Here is a 25,001-nt window from a genome sequence, read left to right as displayed (position 1 = left end):
GGAAACAAAAGCAAGATGCAATTACAGTACGACACTTTATGACTTACATTTACTCAACCCAAAGGTGTCCGGATGAATGAACATGCAACATCAAGTTTCATGCAACTACAAATTCGTGTTTTACGGAAGAGAATCTCGACTAAACTCGCTGGAGGTAAACAAATTGGTGCCAACATGTGCGGGCGGGTCGTTCCCGTACATCCGCAGTTGATGATATAATTTCCGTCGCGCTTTGATATTCTGCGGAATTAAATAGCGTTCCAGGGAAACGGTTTAGGCTCGCCGTATACGATGACAGTTTATTTGGAGCAACCGGCCACTTGAGCATGTTTAATATTATTTTGATACTTCGTGTCAACTAAGACACTGTTGAAAAAAAGGCCAAGGATTTCTACAGCGACCTTTCCAAAGTAACTGGCAACTGACGTTTCAACCAAAAGACGCTGCTGGAAAAAATACTTCTCTCAAATATTCACAACGACCAACCGTCGCTGTAAGAGAAAAGCTTGCCACTAAAGACGACGATCTTAGTGGTTAGTTTAAGAGACTATTGATAGAAGTTTTTTTTTTATTAACGAAACGTACACAACAAGAAATCGGACCGATCAAGACCGAACGAGATGGAGGACTGTTGTGGACGCCTTCTGCCCCATCTAGGGGACATAGGACCATAAGTCAAGTAAGTCAAGATAGAAGATTTTTAACTTAATTGATAGATTATATTTTAACAAAAAAAAGTATTTGTCTTTTGTGCAGAAATCACCTAATCTAACAACCACAAATGTACTAGTAAATGTACAGGTAGTTTGTATATGTCAACGTGAAATTGTGAACTCTGTCAGTTTATAATATACGCGTTAGATTGTAAACTAACAGTGGGTTAGGTTAGGTTAGATTGTAATTTAACTACGTCAGATTATAATCTGACGGAATTTACAATTTTACGGTGACATATAAAAGTTTTAATGACAACCATCGTCTCGTACGTAGGTACTCAGATTCCAGATTGCACTGTATAAAATTCCCAAAGTAAACCAATGTTAAATCACCTCTGGCAGCATATTTCCAGTTGCCAAAACTCGCAACTTCAAACGACTAGGTACGTGTGTTTCGCCTAAAATGTCACGGCACAGTTGCTTCACGTTTAGACGAATACCGTTTCATAATAAACGTAGGATACTTGCGTGGAATAATATACTTGGAACTGTTTTGTTAAATGTAAATCCACGACGTGACTTGGGAGGTCAAACAAAAATTACGGAGCTCCTGCTCCAAAGCAAAACGTATTTTATTATCTCATTCTAAAACTCTATTTATAATATCGCGAAATTTATGAAAATTGCACAGATTAAAGCTGCAAGCTCTCTGGATCCTTCGTTTTATCATTCAAACGAAAATAATTTCGTTTGACAGAGGCTTTTCTTTGACATAGGACAAAGATTTTAAGTAAAATTGAGCTTACCTTTTCTACTAATAGCTATTATTTTAAAGCAAGAGATGGAAAGGTACGACCTTTTTACTGTAAAATCAAACGGCTTAGTTTCAGAATATTTCATATAAGAGTTTAAATTGACTATTTAACAGTTTTTATTTATTTTTCTATTATTAATGGAGTTTCTTGGGGAGCTTCTTCTCAACAGTTGCCAAATGTTTGTCTCGAAGCGCTGGTCGCAAAAAATAATAATACAGGTAAAGACTCAAGAGCCTTTGACGATTTGCAATTAGCAGGTAATTTAATGAGTCCAAATAAACAAAGACATGTCTGATTTTGATTTTCTAGCAAAATAGCATCTAATTCAACTACAAGACGTTACTTTTTGCCTTGATGTGGTTTGCGCATAGAATGCTCTTTACGTGCGATTTTGTATGTGACCACAGCAGAAAGACTCGCAAGAGTCTTAGGATTACGAAAAATAATTTAATTTAGTAAAAGTATAGTCGTCTCTTATACATGTTGCATAAGCCCGCCTACTTGTATGTTACGTGACGATAACTTTTTTTTTATTAATTTGTAAGTAATGGTTTGATAAAGCACCAATCACGCGTTAGAATAGTTAAAATGGTCCACTGTGGTCTAGAGGTAAGACCGCTTGCTTCAGATCCAGAGGTTCCGAGTTCAATTCCCAGTAAGGGGGAAGAATTCCTGCTGGGTTTAGTAGGTGGTAGGGCTGGCTAGCTACTACCATCTTACCTAAGTCTGTCACCATTATATTCTAACAGTGGGAGGTATTTTATTATTTATATAAATTGTAAATTCAATTAAGATTTATTGAAGCTTTTGATGTAGAAGGTAAACTAAAAATCCCATAGACGTTTTAATATTATTCTATCAAGTAGACCCAAACCTTCAACTATTAACTAAACGGAAGCACTTTACTATTATGCCTTTTGACATAAAATCTGAGATAATCTAAAGAAAACGGCCAACTCAATATTGTTATGAACCAATCCGGACCAGTAATAACGTTTTGCGTAAAACGTTTTATTACAGAATTCAAATATTTATTCGATGTAAATGCTACGGTCACCGGAAGTAGGTTATGGATCGTGAAATATCATTTACTGTTATGAAGGCTTCGAGTATCAGGGGATGTCGTTAGATGGGAGAAGATAAAGCTCCTATTAAAAGCTCGCTTCTCAAAATGAGTCCTTTGGGAGCCACAACTGAAACACAAACAAGATACCTTATTCGTATTATGTAAAATCAATTAATGTTCCTGCGCTTAGAAACGACAGACTGGTACATACCACTGCCACTTTGGATATACCTACGTCATAATCATCGTCATCATTTCAGCCACAGGACGTCCACTGCTGAATATAAACCTTTGTGATAATATTGTAATATCACAGGGGAATAAGGATGTTTTTTATACAGCACTAGGAAGCTCTTGGCCTGCATCTTATGATGGAAAGTGATTGCTACGATAGAGTAATGGAAAAATAAACCGGAACGGAATCAGTGTCACACCTTAGTAGGAAACACGTCAGCAACCATCACGACATGGCACAATACTCTAGTTTTATCGCTACGACTTCTTTGATGTATAAAACGATCCCGTTTTCTTCCTCATTTCAATCTGATGCGTCACGACACTCAACACATCAGACAATTTATTCAAAATCCGCCTTAATGTTTTTTTGTATTCGAGCAAAAAATTCACCCTTTTTAGATAACACCACTTTTACATCTACAGAATGCAGAACCCCTTTCAATCGGACAAGCTTTTTTACGCCATATCGTAAAATGAAAAATACAAACACGATATCAAAGCAGGAAACGTAAATTCGTATAGATGATAGAGCTCGCAGCCATTCTAATGTTAAAGAGTCCGTTGAATATGTAAATCCCGATGTTCTACCGGAATCACTTCGGCTCACAACCGGTACGTTTTTAATGACGGCCCCTCTCCCTAACCGGTGTTTTCATTTGCATTAATGAGTTCAGTTTTTTTGACTGTATGTAATTTTACGGGATCTATTTTAAATGGGGCTTTTACATTCATAACTGGATACTGATCCGGGAGATCCGGGAAACCTATACAGAGATTCCTGGTAGAAACCCGGTCTTTGTCATTTTATACTGATTAATTTCGCTGCGGGTTCAATGACAGTATAAATGGCCTTTACGTTATGTTTTAATGGCAGTTAAGCTGTACAGTGTACATAGATCGTCGTGACATAGAAGTTTTTTGACATTGGGAAACTCTTGCTATAAGTCTAGAGCTTAAATGAATCAATGTCTGAGGTATGAGAGCGGCACTGGAGGGTATTTTTGTGATGTCAATTATTAGAGCACTTTCACATTAGGGCGTTAGTAGCAAGACTGCACTGCGGCAACGGCGTTTTTATAATGTGAATGTGTGGCGCTGCTAAATCGCCAGAATGTGAAAGCGCTCTTATTTTCAGCAAGACTTTAGATGTTCTTCAGATTTGTATGCTCTGTCAATGTCACCTCTCCCGTGCCGCTCCCATATCTCAGGCACTGCCTCAGTTACATACTATACCTACACAAAGGCTGGGTTGCACCATCTTACTTTGACTGTAACAAACGTCAAAAATCTGTCAAACTCCATGCAAAAAATACCGGTTATCGTTATAGTTACGGTCAAAATTAGGTGGTGCAACTCAGCCTAAATGGTTTCTTTTATTTTGTATTATGTATTTTTTGTTCTATTTCTTCTTTTCCCTTCTCACTGACTAGTTTTTCCAATACCCTGTAACATCCCCGTAGTTCACCAACGTCAAAACAAGCACATAAAGCTTAATACTATGGCATCTTATTCACCTGAAATAGGGGTGACTTTGCAACAAAAATGTATGGCTTGAAACGCTGTCGCCTGTACATGGCAAAGGCGGAGGCAAAAATGTGTGAAATTTGGTCGCTCGCCGGTGCCTCCGAGCGGAAAATGTGTGCATACAATTTCATACATTTTTGTGTCCATTTTTAGCATCCTCACGATACTGGGGTATTATACAGTGTGTCCGGGCATGTAGTGATCAAACTTTAAAGGCGTAATCTATGAACAATTTTATCGATGAAAATACTTCACATTTGGGGCTTGACCCATTTCTCGAAAAATTACATCGATTTAAGTTTTTAATTTTTAGTTTACACCTCTTCTTTAAAAAACAAGTGTAAGCGTGGGTAGCTTAACATTAATAGACAAATATTTTATATCATGCGATAGCCAATAAAATTATCTATTAGTAAAAGAAGAAAAGAGACACAAATTTCATACATTTTATGGGAGTAAGAATGGATTGAATTAGAAAAATACATTACTTTTTTCACTTCTTTTTCAGTTATTTTCCAACACAAGAAAAACCAGGTCGTTAAGGTATGTTTTATTTGCATTGTATTATTAGTATTTGAGCTATTCTACAAAACGAATGTAAATTTATTAGTCTACGTCTATTAGTTTCGACGTAATTGTTGAACAAAGATAACCCTTCCCAGCGGTTTCCATAGCGCACGCGACATGCGAAAATGCACTGCCTGAAAGAATCACACAACCTATTCCGATTACTATGGAAACCGCTGGGAAGGGGTATCTTTGTTCAACAATTACGTCGAAACTAATAAACGTAGACTAATAAATTTACATTCGTTTTGTAGAATAGCTCAAATACTAAAAATACAATGCAAATAAAACATACCTTAACGACCTGGTTTTTCTTGTGTTGGAAAATAACTGAAAAAGAAGTGAACGATAAAATTGTCCCTAGATTTTGCCCTTAAAGTTTGATCACTACAAGCCCGGACACACTGTATAGAGTACCCAACCCACTTTTCAATAGAAAATACCTTTTTCAAAGAGCACTGAGTGAATTAAAACCATGTTGGGGTTTGCCATAGTATACTAGGGTAGTACAGTGAACACGGTCTTGATTTTGGCGTATAAATATTTCAAAATCAAAAATCAAAATCAAAAATGTTTTATTCGTTAACAAGCCAACTTTTACAAAAAATGTGGTGACATACCTAGTAAGTAAAAGTATACCTGTATCAGGTAGTCACCGCCCATTCAGACAGTGCTAGTTTTGGGTAAGTTTAACAAACAAAAAAACAAAATGGTTATTAATTAGATTACAAACTTGAANAAAATACAAAAAAAAATGAGATCCCATCAAAAACAATACTTGTCAAAAAAACCAAGTCTCGCAACTCAGTTGTTCTACGGTAAAAAGTTGTGATATCCATGTAATACCAAGTCCAGGCCAGGAAATCTTTAACGTTTTACATAAATATATTGACTTGGCCATCGCATGAAAACACGTGTAAATTAAATTATTTAGTGCGATGGCCAATTCAATAATTTATGTAAAACGTTAAAGATTTCCTGGCCTGGACTTGGTATTACATGGATCTCACAACTTTTTACCGTAGAACAACTGAGTTCCGAGACTTGGTTTTTTGACAAGTATTGTTTTTGATGGGATTTTTTATACATTCACTATGTAACTATGTACGACTTTTGTGTGAGTAAAATAAAGATAAATAAATTAATAAAAATACCTACCTAAATTGTAAATAAGATTATTTTATTCATTTATAGGTTGAGCCAGACACACCTAAAGACAGTATTATTGGCCATATAAAACTCTTTCTATGTCACTTAATCTTACCTACGATTTATTTCGTCATTAATGCCTCAATACTATCAATCCCTTTCATAAACAATCGATCTATCTTCCACGTCATTGCGTATCTTCTTCAGACATCTTATGTACAGACGAGAGCACGTTAAGCCGAACACTGTAGGACCTTGTGTATCTGTATTAGGGTCTATTTTGGAACAAAACACCATTCCCATAATCCCGAATCACGATGTCCTTGTTTTCTAGGGCACATCCAATTATTCGTCAAATACAAAGAACAATGTTTCTTTTATGTTACCTATTGGATTAGCGAGAGCGTTGAGTAGATATAAAGGTGGGTCTACGCTAGACGAGCCGAGTACGAGCGGATCACGAGTCGAGCGAATTCGTGTCGTGTGGACCGAATTACGAACCTTGAAAGAGCGCGCTCCAAGCGTTTTGCTCGTTATCGACTATTGATAGTTTTTTTACGAATATTAAGGGATTTGCATCGCGCAAAGGAGATTATCAACGCGTAAAGGAGGAAGCGGCGAAAATTCTGCGAATGAACGAGCAATTTGGGAGCAAACATCGAAGTAGAGCACTTTTATACCACTCACTTCAACAACTTCGTACATAACGGTTTTATTCTAACTAATAAAGCAATAAAGTTTACTTTTTATACAGTCCACTCGCTATTTTATTTCTACTTTTCCACTACGAGTACGGTACTACGGTACACATACACTATCACGAGCCTAATTCGTGTCGTGTGGACCGAATTACGTGGCCTCCGCTCTGCCTTGGTGAAAACCGCGGGTCTGACACCTCGAGTAGAGTGGCTCCGCTTGCGCTCAGCTCGCGCTCGGCTCGTCTATCTAGTATAGACCCACCTTAGGAATGTTTGAGTACGTTCGCAATACTTTAGTTCGGAAAGGTGAAGGTTCGAATAAGATAATAAGATTTCGGCATTAGATAACAATAGTTCTCGTTTGTACCAAAATGGTGTTAGAAAGAATTACTTTAGTTACGTAAGGCATTCAGGTGTGAAGCCTTTCATGCCTAAACGCACACAAAGAAAATTATTATGTAAATATAAAATATGATGTAACTTGATTAATTAAACATTAACAATATCTACTTCTACCACCTTGATATACATTTTTAGGGTTCCGTAGCCAAATGGCAAAAAACGGACCCCTTATAGATTCGTCATGTCTGTCTGTCTGTCCTTCCGTAGGTCACAGCCATTTTTTCCGAAACTATAAGAGCTATACTGTTGAAACTTGGTAGGTAGATGTATTCTGTGAACCGCATTAAGATTTTGATGCAAAAATAAAAATAAAAATATTTAAATATTGGGGGCTCCCCATACTTAGAACTGAAACTCAAAAAATTTTTTTTCATCAAACACATACGTGTGGGGTATCAATGGATAAGTCTTCAAAAATCATATCATCATCTCGAATTAATATTTGACATTGACATACATTATTTAAATAATTAGTTATGCCCAGTAATAATCATCAACCTTGTTTCAGCAATTTAAGCAAACAGAATCTCATTTAACGAATCTGTGTGCGTTATTGTTTACTTTTTGTTCTTATACCCTTATGCCTAATCCTTTTTATTTGCTATAAAACAAAACAGAACTCGAATATAACTTAAACCTACCACTTGAATCCTATAATATTCCGAATACGGTCACGTACAGCGTTATTGAAAGGGACATCGTGTCTAGAACTTTTGCTTTCTTTCGCGTCGAAGCTTTCACGAGCTTCCACACGACAATAAGAAAGTTCTGCTATTCTTCAGACGATCACAACTTTGTAAGTTCTAATTTGCTCGTGTCGTGAAAAATTGAACTTACGCTTGAAGGTATAAGTATTAATATTCTATTACAACAATTATAACAAACAATATTCTATTCTTTTAACATTCTTAGGCTGTGTTGCACCATCTTACTTTAACTTTGATAAACGTCAAAAATCTGTCAAATTCCATACAAAAAACACCAGTTGTCGTTAAAGTTACGGTCAAAGTTAGGTGGTGCAATTCAGCCTTAGAGAATCTTAAAAATTGTGTTATTAATTATTACTCAACATTTTTTAATTACAACAGTGCGCCATGAATGTTTTTGATTAAGACGATACATAATTTAACTTTATTTGCCACAACTGATGTGAACTTGACATGAAACTTTATTTAAGTTGTCTTAGTTGGAAGGAACGAACGACTCGTAAAAAATATTGTGGATTAATCTAACTAACAATAGCATGTTAAAATTCTAGCTCAGTTGAACTGGTCCAAATCCAGTTATGTATTAAATTAAATTCCCATATCACAAATCGCGTTGAAAACTAGATAAAACCCTGAACAAATTGGCTTAACAATGTTGCAAGTATTTATTAACAATCTCCCTTGATCCGGAAATTTATTTGTACTCCTGTATGCTAAGCTTATTAGGGTAAATGAGATTGAGTCAATTTTGAACACGATCAACGGAAATTTGCTTTTGTTATAATACGTTACGTGCTGAATTAGCGCGAGCTTTTGCTGTTTGGTCTATTATGATCAAGACTGATAATAATCAATTCAGATTATTAAAATGATCTTCTTCCCCTTTCAATGATATTGTGACTATACGACGATATGTTTCAAGAAGTTTTGTTTAGTACCGCAAGACAGCTTGTGTTGGTATTTGTTTTTATCTACATTGAGAAAGCTCTTGACCTGCATCTCACCTGATGGAAAGTGACGATCTGATCATACCTAGGGTGGAAAGAGCTTCACCCGGAATCCTCAACGACAGAGGAACTGGCCATCTTACCCCTAACAGCCAGAACACAACAATGCTGTTAACATTGTTGTTATGGTCATGAAATCATTTTCCATTTAGAACGTTATTCCAAAAAAAATTAGTAGCAAACCAAATGTACCTATTATGTAAAACAAAACACGATTTGTGAATAAAAATAGGTCTAAACAAAATAGATCCTAAATTAATTCGAGCAGAACATTCGGAATATAATTCTTGTTTCCAATATCATGTTAGAATTTGTAGCTATTTGATATGCCACTCGCAAATAGTTTGTACGAGTTTGTATTCAGTAAACGTTATGAATTCGTGTTACAAGTTCAAATTGATTGGTATTAATCATAAATACGTACATTTCAATTTAATATTTACTTGTTCTCAATTTTGCTTTTTGTAATTGCCTTTCATAGGAACTGTTAAATTATGTACCTATCGTATTAAACCGATTTAAAAGAAAATGTTTTATGAATCACTCTTTTTATCTGGAACAGAGATAAGCTCTTGGCCTGCATCTTCCCTGATGGAAAATGATGACAATGATTTCCACATTGCCCCGTTGGTAGCGCCCTGCATCCAGCGCATTCTCGTTACCTTTATGAGGTCGTCAGTTCACTTTGTTGGTGGACGCCTCACGCTGTGTTTTCCGGTATTAAATACGATGAATTTTGTCATATCGCAGCCATCTTGCGTAACGATTGACGTTACATAGGCGTTAGATTATTCGGACGCTTATAGAACGGCTTAAACTCGTATACTACTCGTCCATTTATGTCCAATGTAAAGTTTATACTGAATTATTATGTCATACGTCATCAATGTACCGCAATGGTGATTATAACTTCCATAAAATTACACCCACAATATTTTCGAGATTGTAATTAAAATGATCCCTCAGCGATCCGCGCACCACGGGTGGAATCAAAGCTTTGTACGCCGTAATTATATAGGGCTTTGTTAATTGTTCCGCCGCGAACGTGCCAACTATTCCGGTAAAAATTGTTTTGAAATTAAATATCAGTGTACTTCATGTAACGAGGGTTTTTAGGCCGTTATTATGGTTATGAGCACATATCACAGAAACTAAAGAGAGATGTGAAAAGGGGGCGGGGCCGGTGTCGCAGCAATATGCCCAAAAACAGAACACATTGCTCGCGACAGGAATGATGACAGCAGTGAAATCACAATGTCAAACAGTGTACATTGCTTGCGTAGTACCTACTAAAGATTATTCGAACGTTGAGTACTGATACCGCAGTGGATAATGAGCACATTCACACTAACATAATAATTTAATTGCACATCACTACTTATGTAGTGGTGTTGTACGTACATTACTTGCAACCTGGTATGCGAACGAATAGTATCACTGAATGCAATTTGTGTGCATGATACTCACTCTTCGCGACATTATTGTTTTTATTTTGATTACTTTGTGTGTGTGAATTTATAATGCGACACTGAGTTTCGAACTCAGCGCATTAGTTGGCATCTCTCTAGATATCTATGGTCATGAGCATGAGGTAGCAAAAAAGTGCTACCAACCGGTCATTGTGGAAATCATTGGGGGAGGCCATGTTCATTAGTGGATGTCCTATGGCTGAAATGATGATGATGATAATGATTGTATGACAAGAATAAAAGCTGATAGTCGACTTATCCCCGACACGGATTGTGAGTGCTAAGAGAAGGACACATAATTATAACGTTGTGTTGTTACTTTCATTAATAAACATAATTATTTTTCTTTATGAACAAATCTACAGTAATATGAACTTTAAGCAAACTTATGGATAGTGCGAAACAAAATATAAAGTGCGATCATGCTGCAGCAGCATAGACAAATTCATTTGCTTACATTCTAAAGTAAGCAATCTAAAGAATAGAGAAATCAGAAATAGTAATAAATGAACTTTTAGTGGATAGAAAAGAAGTTATTCAACAACTGATTAAAATAATTATTTTTAAAGATATTACATTAAAATGCAAAGAAGTTAAAATTCGGCGATTTAGATTATTCTTTAATGGCTTTGCAACTAAAAATAATGTTGATTGCAATCATAACTTAGCAACATTTAAATGAAAAGGACTTAAAAGCAATTCTGTCTTTTCACAACATTCTGTTTAAAAATACAGTTCATTTGAGAAAGTCCTCGTTTGACCTCTACGCCCGATTGTAAGTGAAGATTGGGCGCTTTTCTTTTCATTAGTTATTTAAAGGGAAAGTGTGTGTTGAAACAAGAGACAGAAGATGAAATTGTCTCTCTGAATATTTATACGCCCGTCTTCACAAACATTACTATGAGGTCTCACAGTGCGCGTGGACCCACAGGGTGACACACGAACCAATCACAGAGCTCTATTCAACGCTGTGCGTTCGATTTGCTGCTTCACTTAAGCGTTAGAGCGAGCGAGTTACAAGAGCTGGTCCCTGGTAAGGTTTTAGACAGTTTTCTGACTCTGCCTCTATGTAACTGTTGCTAATTTTTAGTATTTTTTATACTTGTAGATTACATACATTTATCTGAAATCTTTGAAATCAAAAATGACAGACAAATTAGTAATAATAAGTACCTTTTCAAGGCGATGGTGAATAGGCACTTACAAGGCAAGTAGTACCATCCTAAACTGCATCTCACATAACATCAGATGGGACTGGGGTCAAAAAGTACCTACCTTGTACTGAATAAAAAAATTATGATTTCAAAATTAAAGCATGAACAGGCTTTTTGTTGAAAACGGGATAACCTTTTATTATTATTTTTGACGCTCATAAGTGCCAAAATATTGGACTAAATTGACTAAATGAAATGAAATGAATTAGCGTTTCTTATTTTTATCTTCAGTATACCATCTAGTTATTGCTGTAAGAACGAAAATTTTACTTATCACAAAAACATTAAAAGAAAAGAAGAAATGTTTATTTAGTACCAAGTAATAAATAATACATTGGCCAATCAAATATCCTTAAAGAAAAGATCCTGCCTCGAATTGAGCAATACCAACAAATCTTTGTTTACAACCAAAGTGTTTCAATTGAGAGTGTCTTAGCAAAATTTCCGCCGTCACGTAAATAAGGGATCTCCGAATTTTCATCAAGCGACAAAAGTAGTGGGCCCTAAACAATAAATTTTAATCAACGACCAGATTGCTTCGCCAATCGCTGCTTTGTTTTTCTACCCGCTATTAGTCTGGAGCATCCTTAGGATTAAGACACACTGGGAAATTTAAAACTTTTTTTCGTTACAACTAAAATAAAAAAAACAGGGTCTCAACGTGTCATTTTTGTATTAGTTACATACTTACGTACTCACGGCTTGGCATTTCGACTGCTATGCTGCAGCCGTAGTCTTAAGCAGAGTTGACTTGAATATTTTTTTACGTTCTTGAATCATTCACTACATCAGTCGCAGGGGAAATATTTGAGTAATACATACCCATTTATAGCTTACGGTGTAAGTATTTTACTTTATTCAAGCTTCATCGTAATTACAATGTGTACACAAAATATGACTACCTTTGATACGAAAATGCTACAGTCTGCATTGATGAAACTCAGATATTTTTTTAGTTTGTGTAAAATATTATTATGCCGAGACCCGAGTACAGCGACAAAGTGAAAAATGTACATCGATACACCCTGAAAATAAGACGCAACTTTAACACATTTAATCAAAAAAGTATTTGGAACCTGGATATTCCTAGAATAAAATATTCGGTTTTTACTTAGTATTCAGCTAACTAAAAATAAATTTGATATTTTTATACCAAACCTGTGTTAAATTATTTTTAAAACAACATAGTTCAGCTACCTTTTTTCCAGTGTTTCAAACTGCCCCCACGCTTTATTTTACTGCCGAAACCCAGTAGTGTAAACATGGCCTTACACAATTCCGAATTTTAATATCCTACCAGAGGCAGCTTAATTAAAATTGGCCTGAGGCATTGGTTATTCTTTTCCTTTTATAGGTAGGACTGTGTACCCAAGGTCATTGAAATGCCTTTGAATCTATAGGGGAGACCAAGGACAGTTGTAATAGAGGGGAGTTGTGACAGTGTCGATTTTTGGAAATCTATTAACTTAAATGAGCTCGCAACAGCGCGTATTTGTTAGCTCGAGACTTGAACTAAAAATGCGCACTGTTACGAGCTCGATAGTAGATAATAAGTTCTTATAATAAATCTGTAGAGATTCTGTACATGAAATATATTTTCAAAATAACTATCAGGGGGTGATTAGTGATCGATACTGATGCCAAAAATGCAATCAGTAAAATGTTTGTCTGTCTGTCTGTCTGTATGTTCCTTATAGAAACAAAAAGTACTCGACGGATTTTAACGAAACTTGGTACAATTATTCTTCATACTCCTGGGCAGGTTATAGTATACTTAGGAGCAGAGTAGTGAAGGGAAATTTTGGAAAAAGAAACTGACTGACTGACATAAATCAACGCACAGCCTAAACGGCTAAACAAACAATTTCACCCTACGAAGTAGAGCTAGTAACTAGTAACACATATTTGTTTTTGAGTTGTGCGTGGGAGATGTACATATAAGCTAAATGCTGTTTTACTAACAAACAACTGGCTTTAGTCCTTGCATTAAATAACAAATGTGTTTGCTTTCACGTTTCATATAAATAGAACAAAGTGGACTTTCTTCTTACGTCAGCTCTCTCACACGATAAAACCTCTTGTGATTCTATCTACTATGTATCTACTAAGACAAATTGCTAATTTAGGCGCCAGCTAGCGGGGGTGGAATCTTTTCGGTAACCTTACAAAGTTAAATTACGTAACTATATTAAATATACACTACATGTTTGTATGAAAAAAGTTTGGATTACAAGTGCATTAGAAACAATGCTGTATTGCGAACGATCCTCCTTCCACCTTTATACTCTTTCGGCCTACAGATTTGGAAAAACCAAATTCTCTGTGTCTTTGTCATTTTTGTACTTTTTGACTTGTCTTAAAACTTAAGCTCGTGAAAATACATTCTATTCGATCTCGCATCTCTCTATCCTTTATAACGCATATTTTATACAATCCACATTTCGTTCACAACACTATCACCCGTATATTCACAAACGATGCTTGCTTAAGTGAAGCAGCAAATCGAACGCACAGCGTTGAATAGAGCTCTGTGATTGGTTTGTTTGTCACCCTGTGCGTCGACGCGCACTGTGAGGCCTCATAGTAATGTTTGTGAATACGGGCGTTAGTTTGATGTGTTGTGGTTGTGGTTTTATCATAAACACTTGATGGTTAAGTCCATACTATAATTTGTAAAGATTTCCCATATCTAAACGCTACAAAAATTTTTGGGATCTCTTGTGTGTTTGCCTCTAGTCTCTGGCCTTTACAATCGATAAAGGAGATGGAAACAATTACATACAAATCTGGGCCAAGATGTAACAAGATAAAAATTGTGTAAATTAATAGCTTAATACTTTGCAGATGTTCACTAAAAATTATGCGTGTTTTGGCTATCTGTGAGCAGAATTATTAGGGGTTTAGTTAAAGTGAGGTTATGTAACAAACAGCTGATTTCTAGTTTAGAAATCAGTTGTTATTTAGGTGGAAAANGTAGACTCGTCGTTTAGGGATCGTCTGCCTAGTGCATTGCAGCGACTAGTGTCTATTCCACAATTTACACAGCGATCCATAGCGTCAATATCCAGTTCATAAGCCGGTAGTAAAGTCCAAAGAAAACATTCCAAGTCAGACGTGTAAGCAAGATCCAGTGTCCAGGTTGAAAGCAGGGGTCGTTCAGGCAATGCAGGTAGGGTCAAAATCCGTAAAACAGCAGTGGTCGGCGAAAAAACAAAAAGATAGGAGAAAAAGCACTCAAAACGCACACGCACGAAACGAAATTGCGAAAAATACGAAAAGAGTGAACCATAGAGAAATAGACAGGTAGCTGTCAGTTTCAGTGCACAGACTAAATCAGATTTTTTTAAGTATCGATTTAAATTAAAAATCGATTATTAAACTATTAATGTTTTTTTTTTTATTCATTTAATAAATGTTTTATGAGCTAAAATAATTCAATATATTTATATCAACGCAATTAGTTATTTTGTTTACGTTATTCGCCTAAAATAAAGCAAGCGTGCCTTTTTTATTTTATTGTGTAATCTCATTTACATAAATCGATACTTCTTTAATCGATTTACTAGTAAATGCTTAAAAATCTTGTTTTTCTTATTACACAGTTTCCAGAAAGAAAAATAGGCTGATTTTTTGTAGTTTAGTATGGAAAAATATGACCATTTTTTTAGACCATATATCAACTAGTTACATTTAGGGCCCAGAAGTTTCAGTCTCCTTTAATTATCTTACCATGCTTGCTTATAACAAGAGCCATTTTTAATTAATTGTCCTTGACTAAAATTACGTTCTTTCTTGATACAGTCCATGAGTACCATCTCATTTTAAAGTACAATATCAAGGTTGGCCTGAGTTGCACCATCTTACTTTAACTTTGACAAACGTCAAAAATGTGTCAAACTCCATACAAAAAGCACCAATTATTGTTATTAGTACGATTACAATAAGGTTTTTAATTCACAACGAGGAAGCTCTTGGCTTGTATCTCACCTGATGGTAAGTGATGATCAGGCCGAAGGTGGAAGCGAGCTTCACCCGGAAACCTTAACCACAGAGGAACTGGCTATCTTACCTCTAACTGCCGGAACACAACAATGCTGTTAACATTGTTGTTATGTCGACAGACTTAGGTAAGATGGTGGTAGCTAGCCAGGCGGACTTAGAACAAGCCCTACCACCAACCAAAGCGAACAAAAAAATCTGCCCCCACTGGGAATCGAATCCGTGAAGCAGGTGATCTTACCACTAGACCACAGAGGCAGTTAAAGGTGATGCAACTGAGCCTAAGCACCACCTGACTTTGAGATGAGTTCAAAAGATTTTTGACATTAATTTGTCAACGTTAAGTAAGATGGTGAAACCCAGCCTAAGTTTTCATCTGTCACCAACATCACTTCCCTTAATTTCGTCTTCTCGCTTACTCAGATTATTACCGCAATGTATAACCGCAAAAATATCTCCCCCAACAACGAGCGAGATCTTCTTAAATTTCATTTCCTTTATTTTTTCATTCCTGGAATCGTTGGATGAAATGACCGACTCGAATACCTATTTTTCATAGAATTCCTGTTGATTATATGATTTGTTGTAAATTGAATTGGCTCATTTCTTTTATGTAATAAATTATGTAGGTTTTATTTTTATTTTAACATATTGCTAAAGCGAAGCGAGCTAATATGGTTCAAAATTGGTAGAGTAGATTTGTTATTTTATGGTAGGAACTACAACAAAAATAAATACCTATTCTTTGTGGTATTTAATTTATGACTTACACTTTGTGGAAAATACTTTATTTAAACTTACCTTAAAAATGCCGATTTTAGTCAAAATAAAAAGCAATGCTTAACGTGACTTACTATGACTGTTAACCCTTTTCAAAAACTGATAAGAAAACTTCCCTCCCAGTGGGATCGTTCACGCACATTTCAGATGCCCAGCCAGCATTCCAACCCCCATTTCATCCCTTTAGGGAAGGATTTTCGTAAAACCTTTAGTACGTACATTTAGGTATAACAAAACTACCAGTGTAAACGCCTACGTGTATTCAATTGTGTGTTCAAGAACCTGTTTTATGATTGGTAAAAGTTTAGGTAACCTTTTTGGAACAAATGTACATACAGACGACAACATATAAAGCTATACCTACACTATGGAATCTAGGGGCAATTTTTCAACAAACATGTAATAATTATTATTGACGGGATTGCTACCATGTAGGTACCTTAATTTTGAGTTTCCGATATTTCGGCGCTGTTGCAAGCACCATGGCCCGTCAATAATAAAATTATTGTGTTAGTGACCATGAAAGTTTAAAACAACAAAAAATGTAGTCTGATATGCTTGACTACGAATTTTGAATTCTTCTTCACGTAACATTGGAAAATGTAGAAACACATATCCCTAATATGTGTTTCTACATTTTCCAATGTTACGTGAGCATAGCCAAGTCTCAGATAAAAATATCTGGCTGATATTTTGAGTATTGCAAGTTGTGGACTCCTTTAAAAGATATAATTACAATTGATAACAATTTAATTTAGAACACCTTCTTTGCCGTGGCACGCTCGCTCGCTTCCATAACAAAGTTCCTCGTAACGTTTGTTTTATACATAAACCTCAACAACTTCAATTTCGCTGAAATACACTTTGTTTGCGAACCTAATTTCATTTTACAAAGGAAGTGACAACGAATAACTCCGAGAGAATGGCAGTCATATTCATACATTGCTACAACAGAGTTCGTAGCGAACAATCTTGGAAGTATTTTCTCGTAGCAACCTTAACGCCGTAGTTTAATATGCTACGGCACATATTCTTACTACGAAATTCTATAAAAACTTAAGGATTTGCCACACTGAATACGGTCTGCGGTCAAGACAATCGGTCAGCTATGGAGGCAAGACAATGTCAGCAGTCGTGACCAGGCGATCTGTCAGCAGTGAGGTTTGCGTTCTTTGCTCGTGCCCGCACGGTTAGACCGCGTCAATATAAAATGACTATAGAAACCGATAATGTTCTTGCTAAATGATGCGGGCTGCATTCACCAAAGTGAACGTAAAAAACCTGAACGCAAAATCCTTTAAAAATTAATTTTTCCGTGTTACGTCATACGTAGCTGCGATAGTATTTATAGCCGTTGGAAATTCAGGTACACATCATGAAAATACTGACAGCCATGTTTGATGGCTGAAATAAATAAGCTGCTGAATTAAATTTATGTCATATCAGCCATTTACGTAACAAAAATATCCCATAAAAAGGTTTTGGCAATATACCTTGACAAAATAGTTCCACAGTAGTCTCTAAATAGGTTCTTTTTTGGTTACAGTTATTTATTTCAAAGTAAAGTTATTTTTTAAAACATAAATATAAATGAACATGCACACAAGCTTTGTTTGCCGAACTTGTGCCAAATAACAAAAAATAAAATAATTTATAAAAACACATTAAAAATAAACAATAGAACGCAGTCGTTTACGCAGTCATTTGTTTGAATTGTTCCACAATAACAATTGAATTTATCTTCCCCGACAATAAACGCCAATAACACAGCATCGGCCATCAAAGAAAATAACAAATGACTCTCTCAAAAACGTAATTTAACCGCAAAAACGTTCCGACGCCCGAATTGAAACAGAATCCTGTACCAACAAATCTAAAGAAATGTTTGCCATCTCCTCAAATGGGGAACCATTTTATCTTACTGCTCTATAAAAACATTCAAGATTATAATATTAAAGCATTCTTCCCAGCATATTGTGCCGTATTCGTGAATAAATAGGATCCATTTTGAAACGGTCGGTTATTTTGTCACCACGACTTAAGCATTTGAAATGATGTGGTACTTACAACGCTCGGAGGGAAAGTCGATGTACGGGATTTTTCATATAGGATATTTATGAAATTAAATATGTACGAACGTCGTAAGTCTTACGGAATATCAAGGGTGATGGAACCTTATTCATAAAGCTGGTTTATAAATGTGAAATGTTATATTACATCTAGGGCATTTATTTATAAGATTCGAGGAAAAAAATCCCAGTGATTTCGGCAGTGCCATTTGACAGGACGCTAAGTGATCCCCAAAGTCCTCTGGACTATTCCCCTTCCATCACCGGGGAACCAGACACAGGTTAGCGTACCATCCCTATATTGTTGACATTCCACCAGCTCGCACTAAGCGTTTCGATGACTCTTTTATAATGCGAACAGCTAGGGACTGGAATTCGTTGCCTGCTGCTGTTTTTCAAGGCCAGAGTGAATAGGCATATACTAGACTGCATTCCACTTAACATCAGGTACGATTGTGGTCAAATACCTGCCTTGTTATGCATAAAAAAAATCATACTCAACGCAAGTTAACAAAGTTATTTGGTTAACAGAAAAATAGTAATTAGCGCATCTTAAAAACTACTTTACTATGAAACAATGTCCTCTGCCGCATCTGTAGCGATACACTTGATAATTGTTCATTGAATTTTAATGCAGTTTACACCAATTAGAGGGATTCATGAGGAAGGCTTAGGAATATAGTAATATGAGAACATAATTGGGTATTTGACACCATTCGCCAATAATTCTAAACCACAACTTTTTTAAAAAGACACTTCTTTCTGGTCTTAAAAACTTAATTAATTTTTAATTACCTGTAAATTACGATTTTTGGTTGCATTATAATTGAAAAAAGGAGTTTCATTGAGTTGATAAAATTGTGACGTTACATGCTAGTATTGCCGTACAAAATCTATGGGAGAGTGTCGTTTTGACAGTTTTAAAAAGTACGTCAATTGATTGGTGGTGTCAAATACCCTATTATGATAGTTTTTAAGCCAGTTTATGGAAGGGGGGAATGCCCGTTCGATAGCCTTTCTGTGATTCATGCGGGTAAGCCTCGAAAATCTCATCATCATCATCAGATCATATAGTCTCCATTTCAGGAGCACGACCCTCTCCAATTTACCAGAGGCAAATTGTTGGCGTAAGTTTAAGGTTTTGTGGTTTACCTATAGATGTCACCGCGCGCTAGATGACGTTAGTTCATGTAATTTGGCCAATAGATGGCACCTCTTAGATTAAGGCAAAATATTAGCGCGCGGTGTCCAGATTTTTTGCCCGCACTTTATATATAACCGAGGAAAGTTGATTCACTAGTTAGTAGTACCCCTAGTCAGTGTAGGAGTGAGTGATAGTAATGATAACGGCTAGGAGTGCACAGGGTGAGGGAATTCCACCCTCTCACTACGGGAGGGTTATACATGGTCCTTCGAGCCGGATGCTAGTGAGGAAGTACTAGCGTCCTAAGGAGTGGATTCCTTCTCCACGAGCAGTGGACTGCTGCTGTGGGGCACCCCAGAGGTCCGCAGGAGGACTTCAGACGGCGCTTGGCTTGCTGCTCAGCGCGCGTCAGGATCCAGTAACGTGGGAGGACAGGGGGATTTGGCCTACACTCCCCACGCTTCGCGCTTGGGGAAAAAACCTACATAATTTAAGCACTTCAGCTGACTACGAATTCTAAGTGTCTACGATAGATAGTAAGAAAAATTGCTTGTAAGAAAAATGTGGCTTGTAAAAATAGCATCTCTGTAATACAGTGTGGTAATATACAGTTCCGATCTTGTCTGAGATAATTTACAACGCCGTTTGGCATTTTGCCTATCGCGAAAAATACTTTGGGCACGGCATAGTTACGAAGTTGACTTATATGGCATTAATTGAAAGTCGATACATTGGTTATGGAGTTCCACTTTCGTAAGTCTTTGTTATGTTACATAAATTATATTTTTTGTACGCCACTCAAAGTGGACAGATGGGAAGCAATAATTTGTAGCGGCTTTGCGTAGGTTTGGTTTCTTTATACCTAATAATAAAAAATATAAATGATAAGATAAAAATGACTTACCTAAGTCATAATAGATGGTTCTGCTCTTAATGTGACCTGGAAAGAAGAACTTTATTTAATAACCAAGCAAAAAGGCATTCAGCATATTACAACTTTATTACTAGGAAACAGTACATTGGTTTTTTTAAAACGTCATAGATATATATTTTTTTAATAAAGAGATTGAAATAATATTTGTACCTAAATTAAAAACTTTTCTTTCTTAGTAGGTCCAGTGATTAAATTAAACTCTTACGACTCAAAGTTTATCGGTTTACTTTTGTTTATAATTTAGTACCTATTTGAGGCTTAGATCAGCTCATTGTTTAAAAATAAGTGTGATTCCGTGCTTCGTGAAGTACGTCGAGCTTTTTAACCCTTAATTACTCGCATGGGGTCAAAGCATTTTCGGATTCAAAAATGAAGCACTTGGCGCGGCACGATTTCCTCCGCGCCCCCGGTAGCTTCATAAAACACGTCTTAGTTTGTATTTTGATAGCGACTAATTCACGGGAGTGGAAGGATGCGTCGCTGCGCTCTTGAGTGGTGACCCCATGCGAGTAATTACGTAACTTTTTTGGAAGAGGTAAGTTTTTTGTTTTATGTATTTATTTTGTGTATAATGAATAATATTTGTGTTATTGTATATTCAGTGAATAAATGTTTGTTATAAATGTGTTTTACAGCTCTAAACAATAAAAATATTAATAAATTCAGTTTTACTACTACTTTGTCTTTTTTTTTTTCAGAGTTAGTAGAGATAGGAAAAAATAGCAAATTGTGCAATGGTTGGAAGATGTTTCTGATGAAGAAGAAGTTGGAGGGTCGAGTTCTGAGCCAGAGTTAGATGAAATAACAAAAAGTGATCATGATAGCGCTAATGAGATCGAGCAATCCTAAGCACAATCAAGTGAATCGAAAATGCAAGAAATGTACAAGATTTGTGTGCAATGATCACTCTGAAATATACTGTCAACAGTGTAACAAGAATGATTTGGAGAGTTCCTAATTATTACCTATGATCTCAGTATACCTAAGTACAAATTGTTAATTATTGACAATTATTTTGATTTAGCTTGTTTTTTGTATAATTAGTAAGAAATTCATGTTATTACCTATAGATATTAAAGAATAAATAAAGAATTTTTATAATAATACAGTTTCATTTACTTATATATTTCAGTATGTATTAAAAACTACTCACACAATTTGGGGTCATCTGTGAGTTCTGTGACCCCATGCGAGCAGTTATGTAAGATTCTTTATGCGAGTAATTAAGGGTTAATAGAAAAGCTCTTATGACGGCTCGTAAAGCCTGACACTAAGGCGATAACCTCACCTGTACAGAGGTAGAAATATTGCGGAAAATATCAACTTTAAAATACGACCACAGCTAGAATATTTCTCTCAGACGCAATTCTCAAACTCTATCGTGCTCGTATAGCGAGATGTCATCGCATAATAAAGACATTTAAACGTCACACATAAATCAAAGCCTAGGAAACAGAGCAACGAGTTGCCATTAGCATAACATGCTTGTAGGTACAGACACAGTTGCGAAGTGCTGCTGGGAAGAACACTCGACTATCGATATCTGTTTCAATCGAATCGAATTCAATGAACCTACGATACAATTAGGGGGCGTCCATAAATTACGTGAGACTTTTAGGGGGGGGTGGGGGTCAACGAAAACCTCACTAAATCTCACGTGGGGGAGAGGGGGGGTCTCGGAAAATATCACGTAATTTTTCCCGCAAGAAATAGAGTAAAATTGCCAAAAAACTGGGTTATTGAAGAAAAAAAAATATTTCTTTTATGATGATAATGACAATTTATTCTAAACCGCCTAATCAAATTAAACGAAAAATGCCTCCATCTGCATTTGTGAACACTAAAGATGCAGAATAAATGTCGAATTTAAGAAATATCGAAATTAAAAAAAAAACGTCATCGGCATCGCTATTGCGTAATAAAATGGCCAGGTTTGTAGTGTAGGGTTCCGTAGTTGTCTGTCGTTACCACAATATATTTCAGAAGCAAGCAATTACTTCATCTAAAGTCACTTTTCATATTTTCTTCTAAGTAATTTTTACTGGTTAGAAATTGTATAATACATGATGAGTCAAATGACTATTTCTCTTAAACTAAGTAATGTATCTTAACCGTTATAGTTTTACTTAAAAAAATTCATCCCCACTTTACATGCAGGGGAGCCCTACGTTAGAAAAATTTTTTTTCTTCAAAATTTTATTTTACCGTTTTGTCGGCGTGATTAATATACATACCTTCACAAAATTACAGCTCCCCAGAGCCAATAGTTTCCAAGCGAAACCTCGGACAGACAGACATACAAATCGAAACTATTGGGGTTCCTTGTCAGGACTACGGAACCCTAAAAATAGCATTACATAGGTAGGTACGTATGAAAATAGTATGTATTCGTAGTTAAAGTAACGAAATCGAATCGGCGTAGTGTGCGCACTCCCATACATGCCCATACTGATCAACTGCCCGACTAAACTATCGGCCGACGAAAAATCAACGGTGTGCGCCTACTCTTAACTTGACTTTTAGTACATTTTTTAACTATTCGTTTACATTTTATTAATATTTAACCATTAGTAGCAAAATTTAACAATTAGTTATTTTAACTATGAATCAAAAAACTGGTCCTAGGTTGAAGCAATTGCTTGTCTTACTAAACGACGGGAAGCTACGGAACCCCGCACTGCCCNTTACTAAACGACGGGAAGCTACGGAACCCCGCACTGCCCGTGGCACGACACTGGGTTACTGTTTTTTTCATATAAATCTAATAGACTCGAAGCATAGACATTGCAAAATAGGCATTTTACTAAATATCACGTGAGATTAGGGGGGTGGGGGAGGGGGTCAGGCAAAATCTCACCAAATCTCACCAAGGGGGGCGGGGGGGTTGAAAAATGGCCAAAATTGTCTCACGTAATTTATGGACGCCCCCTTATTTGAAAGAAAGAAAGAAAGAAAATATTTTTATTTACTCTAAACATCCTTAGACTACTTATAACATAGTTATTATATAAGTAAATAAATTTGAACTAAAATGGCAGCCACTCAGCATGTGTCCGATTCGAAAAATTCCGATCGACCAGCAGATCAAGCGCCGCAAGTGGAACTGGATTGGCCACACTCTCCGAAGGGACCCCGATCACATCCCCAAGCAGGCTCTGGATTGGAAGGGAAACGCAAACGTGGTCGCCCCAAGCAAACTTGGCGGCGCACTGTGGCAGACGAGGCGAAGAAGATCGGCAAGACTTGGAGCGAGATTAAACGCATAGCTCAAGACCGAACGCGATGGAGGACTGTTGTGGACGCCCTCTGCCCCATCTAGGGGACATAGGACCATAAGTCAAGTAAGTCAGCATGTGTCAACTCTAGGTCAGGACCTAGAGCATAACGCTGGTATTCTGTGGCAGCCATAATTAAGTGGATAGACACTAATATTTAAATTTTATACAAAAAAATAACACAGTGCTCTTCAAGTGTGTGTTGCGTGTGTAATTCATGCGTGTGTTAGTATTATTAATTCTACCTAGATCATTTGAAAAACCAGATTATATTTCATGTTGAACCCTCAAGTGATTATTGTTACTCGTGTGCAACAAACGCATGTGTAATGTATGAAGGTATGAAAAGAAGAAGGCATTTTAAGTTACCGTAAGTATTTGTTGGGTCCAAAACTTTTCTCGGCAATATTTTACTAATGAGGTTTTCTCAGTCATTATTTACGTTAGCTATAGTTTATGTGAAACTATAGATTAAAAAACCATTGTCTTTCTAACGTAGGTATAGAAAATATATAACACAGTAAAAATCTAGAGAAATCGTGACACTATTTAGACGTGCGGACTGACGGCGGGACTCAAAATTTTCGCTGACAGGTTAGTGTGGCCACACTAACGATGTTCTTGCAGCATTTAATCAAAGGTCGTTAGTGATATTCAGCGTGCAGTGTTGCCATGAACGTGAAAATTAACACTGTAGTAATCGCTTTCGAATTTCAAAGCAATGAAGCGTCAACATTAGCAATTGCAAGATATGCTACTAGAAAGAATATACGCTACCGACAAATTCTTACGTTGAAAAAGCCTCTTACTTTTGGCTGTCCAAAAATAATGACAAGCTTTAATTTAAGTAGATAAAAAGTTTCTTTTCTATTTCTTATTTCTAAAATCTCACTTTTAAATCAATAAGAAGAAAAGATATAACGCTTTAAATATCCATTGAGTTATAATGTACACGTAGTAATATTACTTCAATGCTAATATCCCGTTTGTTGACGCGTAAAACGCCATATCATTAACATCGCCTGAATAAAAATGAGTAAAGCAAACTATTTCGTTTTAAAAATTTGATCCCTTTGATGGCCCGCCGACGTGGAATAGGGGGCCGTGAATTCGGAAGGATTCGGAACTTGATCGGAATTTCGGAGGCATGTATAGAACTGGATAAAGGGATGACTCCGAGTACAGATTGGAATACTGCAAATTATTCCAAAGAAAAAAGGATTAAGCATTATCTCCCCGAATACGATCCGGGGAATTTATGGGATTTTAATAATCCGCCTCCTTGAAGG

The 25,001-nt window shown here is 36.3% G+C and overlaps 1 protein-coding gene across 4 annotated transcripts in view; it reads right to left on the bottom strand.

Moving 5' to 3' along the window:
* LOC114354322 (zwei Ig domain protein zig-8-like) overlaps nt 1-25,001 on the bottom strand; it is a 173,757-nt gene that overhangs the window by 90,143 nt on the left and 58,613 nt on the right. For all 4 annotated transcript variants that reach the window (XM_028306638.1, XM_028306637.1, XM_028306640.1 and 1 more), the window contains exon 2: nt 20,408-20,443. The gene's annotated coding sequence lies outside the window, so the exon portion shown is untranslated. The remainder of the gene's footprint in view (nt 1-20,407; nt 20,444-25,001) is intronic.

This window comes from Ostrinia furnacalis, unplaced genomic scaffold (genome assembly GCF_004193835.3).
Source record: "Ostrinia furnacalis isolate ACB-3 unplaced genomic scaffold, ASM419383v2 OfSCF2039, whole genome shotgun sequence".
In the NCBI taxonomy this organism is placed as follows: domain Eukaryota; kingdom Metazoa; phylum Arthropoda; class Insecta; order Lepidoptera; family Crambidae; genus Ostrinia; species Ostrinia furnacalis.
The sequence above is the reverse complement of the archived record's forward strand: the minus strand, read 5'-3'. Positions and strand labels throughout refer to the sequence as shown.